The sequence below is a fragment of the Macaca mulatta genome, chromosome 19 (assembly GCF_049350105.2).
Source record: "Macaca mulatta isolate MMU2019108-1 chromosome 19, T2T-MMU8v2.0, whole genome shotgun sequence".
Taxonomy (NCBI): Eukaryota; Metazoa; Chordata; class Mammalia; order Primates; family Cercopithecidae; genus Macaca; species Macaca mulatta.
The window spans coordinates 65,762,060-65,775,050 of NC_133424.1; the positions used below are offsets into that span (position 1 = coordinate 65,762,060).

General features: G+C 44.0%; 1 protein-coding gene across 39 annotated transcripts in view; it reads left to right on the forward strand.

The window, feature by feature from the left end:
• The first annotated feature begins 9,815 nt into the window (after positions 1-9,815).
• The window catches only part of ZNF331 (zinc finger protein 331), a 42,457-nt gene continuing 39,281 nt past the window's right edge, over positions 9,816-12,991 (forward strand). For 3 of the 39 annotated variants that reach the window (XM_028839434.2, XM_077981697.1, XM_077981673.1), the window contains exons 1-3: positions 9,816-9,977; positions 10,398-10,550; positions 10,812-10,878. The gene's annotated coding sequence lies outside the window, so the exon portion shown is untranslated. Of the gene's footprint in view, positions 10,173-10,397; positions 10,619-10,772; positions 12,699-12,991 lie in introns of all 39 variants that reach the window. The other 36 variants (XM_077981666.1, XM_077981698.1, XM_077981680.1 and 33 more) reach the window with 28 other exon arrangements.

Below are 12,991 nucleotides of genomic sequence, written 5' to 3' on the forward strand. Positions count from 1 at the left end.
GAGGCAGGAGAATGGTGTGAACCTGGGAGACAGAGGTTGCAGTGAGCCGAGATCGCGCCACTGCAGTCCAGCCTGGGCAACAGAGCCAGACTTTGTCTCAAAAAAATAAAAAATAAAAAAAGAAAGAAAGAGAGCCTTTGAGAATTAGATTTTCAATGATTTTAATGTTTCTTTGACAGAGAATGATAATCAGTGACGTCTAATGCCTTCCAAATATATACTATTACAAGTAACATTTCCATGATTATGTACAAGTAACAAATCCAAGATATATGAAATCCAAATACATGAAATGACTAAGATGGCAATAATTTGAAATAATTACATAAGTCTCCCATATGACGTAGAACACATGATTCAGTCTTTTGCTAATATTCTCAATTTGGTATCTCTTCTCAGATTAGATTCTTTAAACTTGATTTCTGATGCAGAATCATGTCTCTATTTCCCTAGTTGCTGGGAAAGAGGGAACATTTTCTTCTTATGTGTCTTAGAATTGTTTTTGCTAATTTTGCTGATTAAAATAAATTCATGCTTAACATCAGGCTTGGAAAGTTATTTTTAGTTAGCATTCATGATTACAGGCTCATGCCTGTAATCGCAGCACTTTGGGAGGCCGAGGCGGGCGGATCACGAGGTCAGGAGATCGAGACCATCCTGGCTAACACGGTGAAACCCCGTCTCTACTAAAAATACAAAAATTAGCCAGGCGAGGTGGCGGGCGCCAGTAGTCCCAGCTACTCGGGAGGCTGAGGCAGGAGAATGGCGTGAACCTGGGAGGCGGAGCTTGAAGTGAGCCGAGCATGCCACTGCACTCCAGCCTGGGCAACAGAGCGAGACTCTGTCTAAAAAAAAAAAAAAACAAATCTGACAGTAGAGGACAGAGTAAATTTTTAAAAAAATGATTCTCTGGAGAAGTGGAATAATATCAATTGATTGCATCAGTGACAGTGTCCTAGTTGTGGTATCATACTGTAGTTCAGCCATCACTGGTGTGAATCAGGTAAAAGGTAAACAGGATCTCTATCACTGTATCATCTCTTACAACTGCGTGTGAATCTTTATCTCTATTCTAAAGAAAATTCACAGATAAAAATTTCCTGAATATTCTTGCACAAACACTTGTGAATGACTGTAGTTGTGTCCTTCAGATAAATTTTGAAGACCAGACTTTTGAGTCAAAATCAGACTTTTTAAGTGTCTGCAGTACACCAAACTCTGATATTAGCACAAAAAATGAGAGAATAACTAAAAGGACACAGCTGCTACCTGTATGTTGTTTATAACCCAGCCGGGGGGGAAACTGAATAGAAGCAGCTCAGGGCAGCCTGTGATCAGGGATTGTGGAGAATTCCAGGTGCTATGCCCTGAGAGGTGCTAGGAAGGGAACATCATTCTGACAGCACCCACTCGGGTGGGCCATTCTTACATTGCTATCAAGAAATCCCTGAGACTGGGTCATTTATAAAGATTATATTGGCTCGTGGTTCTGAAGACTGATAAGGAAGCATCAACATCTGGCATCCGCTTGGCTTCTAGGGAGGCCTCAGGAGCTTTTACTCCACTTTACTTGGAAGGTGAAGTGGGAGCAGGCATGTCCCACATAGCGAAAGGAGGGGTAAGGTTGGGACACAGCGGTGGCGGGAGGTGCAGGGGGGTACCATGTACTTTTAAATGACCAGATTTTGCAAGAACTCACTCACCATGGCCAAGACAGCACCAAGCCATGAGGGATCTGCCTCCATGACCCAAACACCTCCCACCAGGCCCCACCTCCAGCACTGGGGGTGACCGCTCAACTTGAGATTTAGACGGGGCAAATATCCAAGCCCACGGATGTTGAGTTACAACCAATTAATTCTGAATTCACAGGTTCCATGTGTGGGTAAATACAATTTGTTTTATGACTTGTTATTTTTCCAAGAATGTTTGATGCAAAGGGAAGACCAATAGGGTAAGGTGAATTAATGCTTCTCTGCTGGGCCATCATGGCTTGAAGGACAAGTTCAGAAGTAAAATTCACACTCCCCTCAGACGTAAAAGGAAGCAACCTCAAAACAACTGTCGGTATGTACAAGCATCACTTGGCATTTTGGCCATTTTTGCCAGTCAGTGCTCCAGCACATGTGGAAATACGTGTCTATGTGTACATGTGCGTTGACATCAGCAGAGGTACCCCGGGGCCTGATGTGTGAGTAGAAGACGCACTTGCATGGGCGTGTGTGAGATTGATGTGCCTGCTCTGTCCCCATAGTTGTGACAGGTGTGCAAGTATCTTGGCGGCAATGGGACCCATGCAGGGTGACCATCCATATACAGGGAGGACAGCTACACAATCTACAACCTGTTAATACAGTGTAGACCCCAGGAATCTCTGAAACACTTTCTCCCAGTGCCCTCTGACTTCTGATTGTTATAGATATGGCCTGAGGGCAGGTGTGCCTTATGAGGTATTTTCTAATGTAGGCTGTGCACCTAGAAAGACCCTAGCTTCTCCTTCTTATCCTCCTCTTTCCCCTAAACCAACATCCTTCCGAAAAAGCACCCCTTGAGAGGAAGAATCATTTACCCATCTTAAAATCAAGGTTCAAGTGAGTTAAGCGATTAGTGTTTATAAGCCACGACTACTTTCCTTGCCCCTAAATATTCTCGCTATAACAACTTATCCCAGTCATCCTTTCCAAAGAGCTGTGGGGGTTTCATACAGGGATATCCCTCAATGTACTCCCCATTGACCAAGTCTCTCTTCTGAATGTTATTCACGTGCCCCTTTGGCAAACTGTGTAGCTCTTTCTGTGTGCCCTGCTCTTCTAAGAATCTGATGATATAGAAAAGTACCTCCGGGAGCTTAACATTAGTGCTTGATATTAGAATGTGGTTTGCCGAGGAAAGGATTCTTTTTTTTTTTTTTGAGACGGAGTCTCGCTCTGTCGCCCAGGCTGGAGTGCAGTGGCCCGATCTCGGCTCACTGCAAGCTCCGCCTCCCAGGTTCACGCCATTCTCCTGCCTCAGCCTCCTGAGTAGCTGGGACTACAGGCACCCGCCACCGCGCCCGGCTAATTTTTTGTATTTTTAGTAGAGACGGGGTTTCACCGTGGTCTCGATCTCCTGACCTTGTGATCCGCCCGCCTCGGCCTCCCAAAGTGCTGGAATTACAGGCGTGAGCCACCGCGCCCGGCTAAGGATTCATTTTTTAAGTGGAATCAAACACCACCTATCTTTAGTCTTTTCCCTAGGCCTGATTTTCATATCACAGCCAGAAAGTAGACGGTTTGACTATGTGACAAGGTTGTCAGCTTTGTGAGGCTTGTAAGAGTGGAGTTTGAGCAAACTTCTGTGTCATCAAAGGTATAAATGTTTTCCAAGTAATCAATACATTGAAATTTGTTCTGTGTACTAGGTTTTCTTTGAAGCCGACAGCTTCAGAGTTTTTTTTTTTCCCCACTTGTTTTGCGTGCACAGTGAGAAGCAATGTGGTTTGATTTTGAATATGAGTTCTGGATCTAGGACGGAGTTGGCAAATTTTTTCTGTAAAAGGTTTGGCATTAAATATTGTGATTTATGGGCCACATATAGTTCTGTATTTTTCCTTTTATTTATTTGGATTATTGTTGTTTTGTTTATTAAAATGACATCCTTTTTTATTTTTATTCAATAGATAACAAATTATGTGCTTATTATGTACAGCATTATGTTTTGATACGTGTTTGCATTATGGAGTGATGAAACCAAAGTGAATAACACATCCTTCACCTTACTAGTTATTTTTGCGATTAGAACATTTAACATCTCTCAGCAATTTTCAAATACACATTGTTATTCATTATAGTCACCAGGTTATAAAATAGATATGCAGAATTTATTCCACCTCTCTAGCCTTTGTAGCCGTTCATCTCCCTGTTCCCACCCCTGTCCAGCCTCTGGTGACCATCATTCCACTCTTCACTTATATGAGTTGAGCTTTTTGACACTTAAATAGGTGAGATAATGCAGGTGGACCTTTCTATGCCTGGCTTATTTCACTTAATATAATGTCCTCTAGGTTCACCCATGTTATCACAAATGAGTGGATTTTCTTGGTTTTTAAGACTGAATAGTATTTAATTGTGATATATACCACATTTGCTTTACCTATTCCTCTACTGATTAACATGTAGGTTGATTCTTTTTTTTGTTTTCCCCTTGGGTATTGTGAATAATACTGCAGCAAATGGGGAGTATTCCTTCCTCTATAACTTTTTGGAAGAGTTTCAGAAGTGGCATTTTGTGAATATTTGGTAGAATACAGCAATGAAGCCATCATCAAGTCCTAGGCTGTTCTTTGATCAGAGATTCTGTATTACTTATTCAATCTTTTTACTCATTACTGATCAGATTTTTCTGTTTCTTCATGATTCCATCTTGGTAGGTCGTGTGTTTCTAGGAATTAATCTTCTAGGTTATCCAATTTTTTTGGCATCTAATTGTTCATTGTAGTCTCATGATTCTTCGTATTTCTGTGGTATGAGCTGTCTCCATTTTCATTTCTGGTTTCATTGATTTCGAGTCTTCCCTTTTTTGTCTTTCAAAGTCTCATGGTTTTTTCAATGTTGTTTATCTTTTCAAAAAATCAACTCTTAGTTTAGTTAATCTTCCCATATTGTTTCTCTAGTCTCCATTTATTTTTACTCCAACTTTTATTCTTCTTTTCATTAACTATGAGCTTCATTTGTTCTTTTTCAGGTTCTTGAGAAGTAATGTTTGTTTAAGGTCTTTCTCCTTTCTTAATGTAGGTGTTTATTGCTATAAACTTCCCTCTTAGAACTGCTTTTCCTGTGTTTCTCAAGATTTGGGATGTTGTTTCCTTTTGCATTTATTTCAAAATATTTTTAAATTAAACTTTTAATTTCTTCCTTGACCTACTGGTACTTATTATCATGTTGTTTAATTTCCACATATTTGTGAATTTACCTAAATTCCTCCTGTTATTGATTTCTAGCTTAATACCACTTGATTGAAAAAGATGCTCGATAGGATTTCAGTTGCCTTAAATTTCTTAAGGCCTGTTATTTGGCCTAATATGTTATCTGTCTTGGAGAATGTTTCATGTGTGCTGGAGAAGAATGGAGAAGAATATGTATTCTGCTGCTGTTGGGTGCGATGCTCTGTATACATCTGATAGGTCCGTTTGGTCTAAAGTAAAATTCAATTCCAGTGTTTCCTTATTGATTTTCTGCTGAATAAGTTGTCCTTTGTTGAAAGTAGGATTTGAAGTCCCCTTCTGTTATTGTATTGCAGTCTATTTGTCCCTTCAGATCTTGTAATGTGTGCTTTATATATTTACCTGATCCGATGTTGGGTACATACGTATTTACAATTGATACATTTTCTTCATTAATTGATCCCTTTATAATTCTATAATGACTTTCTTTGGCTTTTCTTATAGCTTTTGACTGAAATTCTATTTTGTCTGATATACGTACAGTTGACCCTTGAACAACATGGAGCTGGGGCAACAACCCACCATGCAGTCAAAACTCCACGTTTAACTTTTGACTCCCTAAATATTTACTAGCCTACTGTTGAATGGAAGCCTTATTGATTACATAAAGTCGATTAACACATATAAAGAATGGTATATGTGTTATATGCAATACTCCTACAATAAAGTAAGCTAGAGAAAAGAAAATGTTATTAGGAAAATATGCCGGGCGCAGTGGCTCATGCCTGTAATAGCAGCTATTATAGCAGCCAAAACGGACTAAGACAACTGTATTGCTGAGACACAGTGAAAGGTCATTCAACATCAGGGGGTGGCATCTTAAGTCCTAGAAGTCAGAAGTCTAAAGTGGGTCTCACTGGGCTAAAACCAACAAGTTGAAGACTATGTTGCTTTTTGGAGGCTCTAGGAGGAATTCTCTTTCAGGCTTTTCCCAGCTTTTAGAGGCTGCCCAGACTCCTTAGCTCCTGACCCCATCCTGCTTTTTTTTTTTTTCTTTTTTTTGATACAGAGTCTCACTCACTCTGTTGCCCAGGCTGAAGTGCAGTGGCACCATCTCAGCTCACTGCAACCTCCACCTCCCAGATTCAAGCAATTCTTCTGCCTCAGCATCCTGAGTAGCTGGGATTATAGGCGTGCACCACCATGCTCGGCTAATTTTTGTATTTTTTTAGCAGATGGGGTTTCATCATGTTTACCAGGCTGGTCTCGAACTCTTGACCTCAAGTGATCCACCCGCCTCGGCCTCCCAAATGCTGGGATTACAGGTGTGAACCACTGCGCCCAGCCCCATCCTACACCTTTAAACCCAGAAAAGACAAATCAGGTTCTTCTTCTATCACCTCAGTCCCCACCTGTTTCTGTCATCACATGTTTCTCTTCTTCGGAACTCCCTCATCTACTTTTAAGGAACTTTGTAATTGCACCAGGCCCACCTGGATAATTCAGGGTACTCTCCCTGTCTGAGGGGTGGCTGGTTAGCACCCTTTTAAGTCCATCTGCAACCTTATTTATCTTGCCTTGTAACATAACATATTCCCAGCTTCCAGATGTAGGATGTGGATATATTCTGCCGGTAACAGGCCTGTCCATCAAACTTTCCTGAATAACTAGAATGTACCCACTCCCCTACAACAATGGTCCTTTTTCCTTGCTAATCTTTTTTTAAATTTGGGGCTCCCTATAATTATGTACTTTATAATGGGATTAATGAAAGCCTGTATCAAAAAAAAAAAATTATTCCCCTGAAAGCACACAAAGAGGAAACTAAAAATTACCCTTATTTATTTATTTATTTATTTATTTATTTATTTATTGAGACAGAGTCTTGCTTTTATCACCCAGGCTGGAGTGCAATGGCGCAAGCTCAGCTCACTGCAACCTCTGCCTCCTGGGTTCAAGTGATCTCCTGCCTCAGCCTCCTGAGTAGCTGGGATTACAGGTGTCTGCCACCACATTCAGCTAATTTTTGTGTTTTTAGTAGAGATGGGGTTTCGCCATGTTGGCCAAGGCTGGTCTCGAACTCCTGACCTCAAGTGATCTACCCGCCTTAGCCTCTCAAAGTACTGGGATTACAGGTGTGAGCCACTGTCCGGCTGTAATTACCCATATTTATAGCATCCAAAGATAATTCCTGTTAACACTTAGTATGTATGTTTATTGTCTTCCCCTCCACCTCTAAGAATGTGTGTGTTTTGTTTCTGGAACATTGAATCCTATTAATCATGTAAATGAGGCAAAAACTCTCCAAATCATAGTTTGTAAAAGAAATCCAGCCCAGCCATGGGTCACATTATGTCTGTGTGCATGTGGAGAGAGGAGAGATGCCAGTCATGTTTCCTTGCTTTGAAAAATTAATCATTGATGAATATGAAAATACTCACTGGATACCTTACAAATATGGACTTTGGAAACATTCCCAAGGTTATATGTGCAAGTGACAAATATTGACTGTAACATTTCAAAGGTATATGAAATAAAATTAGATAGCAGTAGTTTAAAATGTTCTTTTTTTTTTTTTTTTTTTTTTTTTGAGACAGAGTCTTACTCTGTCACCCAGGCTGGAGTGCAGTGGCACAATCTTGGCTCACTACAACCTCTGCCTCCCAGGTTCAAGCGATTCTCCTGACTCAGCCTCCTGAGAAACTGGGATTACAGGGACCCATCACCATGCCCGGCTAACTTTTGTATTTTCAGTAGAGACAAGGGTTCACTATGTTGCCCAGGTTGGTCTTGAACTCCCGACCTCAAGTGATCTGCCCACCTCAGCTTCCCAAAGTGCTGGGATCACAGACCTGAGCCACTGCGCCCAGCTGATAAGAATCTTTAAACTAGATTTTTAAAGGAACTATCATGTCTCTGTCTCCCTAATTAAAAGGAAATAGCAGACTTGTTACTTTTATGAAAATGGATTGAGATACGTTGTTGATTTTTGATAATAACAGCTACCTTATCTTAATTGTTATATATGACTGTGTGTTTCATGTAGATGATGCTATTCAAACAATCATACATTGTACTATCTTTCTTGCAGTTTTACCAGTGAGGAAATTTTACCACACTGTGAAGTTAATAACTATCAGAGCTCAGATTAATACCCTCAAATCAGACCACAGAGCCTGTGTTAATTTCACCAAACCATCTCTGCTCAAATTATATGTACCTTTCTAACCTACCCTTTTCACTTGTTGATTCATCAGAACTTTTCTCAATTAATGTCAGTATTATTAGGAAATGTAGTATATGTGTCATTGTATAACAGACCATGATTTAATCTGATTTTCCTTTACCCTCCACTGCAAGATTTTCATTTTTAAAAATTATTCTCTACCGGGTGCGGTGGCTCACGCCTGTAATCCCAGCACTTTGTGAGGCCGAGGTGGGCGGATCACCTGAGATCGGGAGTTCGGGACCAGCCTGACCAACATGGAGAAACCCTGTCTCTTAAAAATACAAAAAAAAAAAAAAATTAGCCGGGCGTGGTGGCGCATGCCTATCATCCCAGCTACTAGGGAGGTTGAGGCAGGAGAATCGCTTGAACCCGGGAGGCGGAGGTTGCGGTGAGCCAAGATGGCACCATTGACTTGAGCCTGGGCAACAAGAACGAAACTCCTTCTCAAAACAAACAAACAAAACATTATTCTCTAGAAATTCTGGGTAACGTCAGTGGATTACATCAATGTTAACCTTCCGGTTGTGGTATTATATACTACAATCACCAGCCGGGGTAACCAGGTGAAAGATACACAAGATCTCTCAATTTTATTTCTTGTAACTACATATGAATCTAAAGTCTATCTAATTAAAAGAGAAAAACATTTTCAGAAAAAAAGTATTTTGTGAATATACTTCAACATTGTGTACGACTATAGCTACTTCCTTGGCATAAATACCAAAAAGTGGGATTTTGAGTCAAAATGAGGCTGTGGTTAAGTACCTGTAACATCCTGTAGACCCTGTGACATTAGTACTTGGAATGAGAGCGTGACTAACCGGGCATAACTGTGGCCTGCACATTGTTTACAATCCAGCAAGCAAGAGACACCGAAAAGCAGCTCGGGCAGCCTGTGCTAGCTGGTGGCCTGCAGAGAATTCCAGGTGATGCTCCAGAGGGCCTAGGAGAGGATACCCTTCCGAGGACAGCCATGGCTCGCCCGGCATCACCCCACTCAGAGGCCAGACGGGGTCCCAGCTGGGGTGACACAGCCCGTCTCCCAGTCGGGAAGGGGCGTCTGCAGGGAGCAAGATGGACTCAGTGTGAGGCTGCCTGCCTGGAACGCGCCCCGAGGCCCTTGCCTGGGACCGTCCCGGACTACGTTTCCCAGAGATCATCCAGGAGTACGCCGTGCTGCATGCTGGGACATGGGGCCTGGGGCTCTGGTCCCGCGTCCTCCTCTAGCCTCACCCCCCGCCCCAAGACCCCAGCAATGGGGGACCACTGGGTGCGTCTGCTGCTTTGGGAGAGGCGGAGGAGGGAAAGAGATGGGAGGGGTGCACACACACGTCTCAGTGTGTCCGCGTGTCAGAGTCTGTGCACGCGCACATGTGTGTCGGGCTCTGTTGTGCCTGCACATGCGTGTCGGGCTCCATGCACACATGCGTGTCGGCGTCTGTGCATGCGCACACGCCTGTCAGGGTCTGTGTGCCCGCACAGGCACCGCAACGGCTGAGCACACTATGTATCGGGGGTCTGTCGTCGCTCACATACGTGTAGGGGTCTGTGCACACATGCGTGTCCGGCTCTGCTGCTGCTTGCGCGCTCCGGCAGCTCAAAGCGCGAGGCCCCGCCTGGGTCCGGGGTGCGCATGCGCGCTGGCCTCCATGGGTGGCGGGACCCAGTGTGTGACGCACTTGCGTGGGAGTACGAGGCTGACGCTGCGGCCCTGTCCCCGTAACTGTGACACGGGTGCACGCGAGCGTCATTGGGGGCAATGGGGGGCGTGCTCGGTGCGTGTTTGCACCAGTGACGCAACCGCTGCATCTCCGCTAGTCCGCGCAGGTGAGATTGGCGCCCATGGCTCCCAGGGGAGACGGGCACTGAGCTTCTGACGGTGACGCACTTGCTGGAGAGTGTGGGGTGACACAGCCGGGCTCGCCCCATAACTGGTGACCGGGGGTGCCCCAGAGGCTTTGGGTCGACGGAGCCCACACCTGTGAACCTCGGCAGTGCGTCCCGGGGACTCTGCTCTGTGAGGTGCACTCTGGGGGTTGTGTGGGGCGGCGGTCAGGACGGGTCTCCGTGGCCCACGGATGCACCTTTGCACTGTGTGGGGTGGCGGGGCCCACAGCGTGGCTCTGCTGGGCGTTAGTGTGTATGAGGGGCGCAGATGTGTCTCGGGATAGCGTGTGCTGTGGTGAGGCTGAGCCGTCCGTGCAGGCTTGTGCTGGGATGGGTGATCGGGCCTTCTGGGTGACGCAGGTGTGTGTGACAGCGCAACCTGTGGCTCCAGCGCCTCTACTGCTTCACCTCCTAACCAAGTGGTACCTGCCTGAGAACAAGGGCCGCAGAGGGACGTGAGTGCCTGAGCCTCGCCGGGAAATTCACCAACAACAAGGCAGAAACAGCCATGAGGTGACGCTTTCAGAGCCAGAAGTGCTCTCCATGCAGGCCTCATGAGTGACGAGATGGTGGCCTCAGGAGTAGAATTCCTCCTATAGAGGAACACGTGCCTGATGTGGGAGACAAGGGGAGGGGCAGCTCCACGCTTCATCATCTCAGTCATCTCAGCTTGCTCTTCAGGAATCTCCCAGAAACTCCATCTCGGGGCCTTGTATTTCTCTTTGGTTTTATTAGATATGGCAGGTGTTACCCTTCTGGTTCTGTTTCCCCCAGGCCAGCATCCTTCAGGAAAAGCATCCCCGAGGAGGAAGACAAATCATTAAACATCTTAAAGGGTCAGGTGAGTATCCTTTTTTTTTTTTTTAATTAAATGATATGTGTTTATAAGACTTAAGACCAAACATTAAATGTAGATGACCAAGATCTGAGTCCTGTTTCTGCCTGTTAGCTTTTTGAGCCTTCTGAAGATAGGCTTGTGAGGAGGGTGAAATGCGTTAACATGTGTAGAACCATAGACCCGCACGCTGGAGTGTGAGTGCGCAGTGAGTGCTGCTGTTATGTGATGTCTGTACATGAGGAGCAACGTACATATGAAGGTAACTGAGATGGGTGTTTGCAAGTTCACAAAATGAACCACAGCCTCAAATGGTCTAGAACTATTCTCCTTAAACTGAGGGCCTTCCATCAAGTGAACCACAACCTCAAATGACCTAAAACTGTTATCCTTAACCTGAGGGCCTTCCTTTAACTCCACTTACAACTTTCCAAGGGACGTTGTGTATATATTTACTATATGTGTTTATCAGTGTTAGTGTATTGGTCCCCCACCACCACCACCCTAGGGAGATACTCTGTAATTTCATGGCATTAAGAAGAATGTACCTGCCCCAAAGACATTTAGACCCATTGGTCTAGAATTGAAGACTGTGTACCTTGACCACAGTTATTGTTCAGGATGGTGGAAATGGTTAAGTAATTATACCACATTCATTTCATGGAATACTCTGCAGCTACAAAGAAGTAACTTTAGTTATAGCCATAAGAAAGAAGAATGCACCTGACATAATATTAAACACCACTAATAGTTATTAACAACAGTAAATGAAGGAAATCCTTCGATTGCCTAGAAATTCCATTGAATGAGATTTTTGTAAATACCTTATCCAACATGACATTTTAATATATTATTTAGGATTATTCATGAGTCCTTCAGAAGAGAGGAGCCTGGCCACATTTATTGAGCACATGTTTGTACCATAGTCTCTTGTGTTTTGCACACACTCCTTAATTTATTCTTACGTTAGTCTGTTTCAGTTGCTATAACAAAGTACCATAGACTGGTGGCTGAAACAACAAACATTTATTGCTCACAGTTCTGGAGGCTGAAAGTCTGAGAAGAGCGTGGTCAAGTTCTGTTGAGGGCCCTCTTCCAGGTTGGAGACCTTCACCATCTTGCTGTGTCCTCTCATGGAGGAAAGAGATGCGAGCTCTCTGGGGTCTTTTTCATAAGGCACTAATTCCATTCCTGAGGGTTCCACCCTCATGACCTAATCACCTCCCAGAGGCCCCACCTCCTAATAGTATCGCATTGAGGGATAGGATTTTAATGTAAGAATTTGGCGGGGAGGGGACAAAATGCTCAGTTAATTAAGATGCCTACAGAGGCAATTTAGCTACATTATTGTGTTGAGGGTCTGATTGTATTACTGAAACCGAGCGAAAGCATGTTTTAGAACAGGAAGGTTGTACCTGTTTCAGTGACACTTTTTTCAATACTAAGCCTTATATCAGTTTATTTTTCCTGCTTTAACAAATTACCACAGATTTATTAATACAACACAAATATATTATCTTGCTATCCTAGAGGTCAGAAGTCTGAAGTGGGTCTCACTGGGCCAAAACCAAGATGTTGGCAGGGATCTAGGAGGTGTTTGTGCTTGGAGGCTCTAGGAGATAGTCTTTTTTTATTTTTATTTTTTTTAATTGAGATGGAGTCTTGCTCTGTTGCCCATGCTGGAGTGCAGTGGCACAATCTTGGCTCACTGCAACCTCCACCTCCCAGATTCAAGTGATTCTCCCACCTCAACTTCCCGAGTAGCTGGGATTACAGGGTACGCGCCACTATCCGCAGCTAATTTTTGTATTTTTAGTAGAAACGGGGTTTCTCCATGTTGATCAGGCTGGTCTTGAACTCCTGACCTCAGGTGATTCATTAGCCCACCTCAGCCTCCCAAAGTGTTGGGATTACAGGCGTGAGCCACCACCAAGCCCGCCCTGTAGGAGGTGTTTTATGTCCTTGCTTTTGCTGGCTTCTAGACGCTGCCCACACTCCTTGGCTCATGACCCCTTCTTCCATCATCAAAGCTGCAAAGACACGTCAAGTCCATTTTCCATCACATTACTCTGACCCTACTTCTTTCTGTTCATCTGACCCTCTTCTAATTTTGAGGACC